This window comes from Priapulus caudatus, unplaced genomic scaffold, assembly GCF_000485595.1.
Source record: "Priapulus caudatus unplaced genomic scaffold, Priapulus_caudatus-5.0.1 Scaffold1927, whole genome shotgun sequence".
Classification (NCBI taxonomy): domain Eukaryota; kingdom Metazoa; phylum Priapulida; class Priapulimorpha; order Priapulimorphida; family Priapulidae; genus Priapulus; species Priapulus caudatus.
The window spans coordinates 11038-11787 of record NW_014578988.1 but is presented as its reverse complement, the minus strand read 5'-3'; positions in this window follow the sequence as shown (position 1 = coordinate 11787).

The following is a 750-nucleotide window of genomic DNA, read 5'->3' as shown; positions in this document are numbered from 1 at the left end:
CGTAGCGCGATTTGAAAACTGCCCTGCAGAATTCCCAGACCCTAGTTCTCTACAAGATCCTCGCTGTTTGGATTAGAGGGACAGGGAGACGAGCCGTTTCGTCCAACGACTTCTTTTCGATTTTTTCAGCGTTGCGAAACGTTGTTATTAGTTTATGACGAAATTTGAGCTTTCATGGCCCCACGGCTCCGGCAGGAATCCGAGCCTGTGAACCGAAAAATATACGTGACGAGACGATTGCTGTTGACGTGGGTGTGATGGCAGGCCATTCTGTGACGTGGGTGTATATTGGCCGACCGCACTCTGCTCGCGCGCGACGTAGGTGTGTATGGCAAACGAATGCTGTGACTGTGAGGTGTGTATGGCAGGCAATTCTCTGTGACGTGCGGCTGTATATGCCTATATGGCAGACTGTGATTGTAAAAAAATCACAGAAGACACACGAGGAGAAGGCGACGGAGAGAGGAAAAAGAGAGAAAGCGGGAGAAAGGCAGGATACGAGAGAGAGAGGCGAGCAGGAGGGAGGAGCAAAGAGAAGAATATAAGAAGAGGAGAGAAGGCGGAAAGAGAGGCGATGGAAAACAACAAGAGAGAGCGAGGAAAGATGGAGGATGACGATGAAGAATGAGGAGAAAAGAGGGAGAGAAAGGAGAGAACGTGGATTTGACGTTAGGGTGTCTTGGGCAGAGCGGAAGTTGGTATAGATACGTGGAAAGAAGAGGGAGGAGGAGAAGAGAGGAGGTAGAGAGA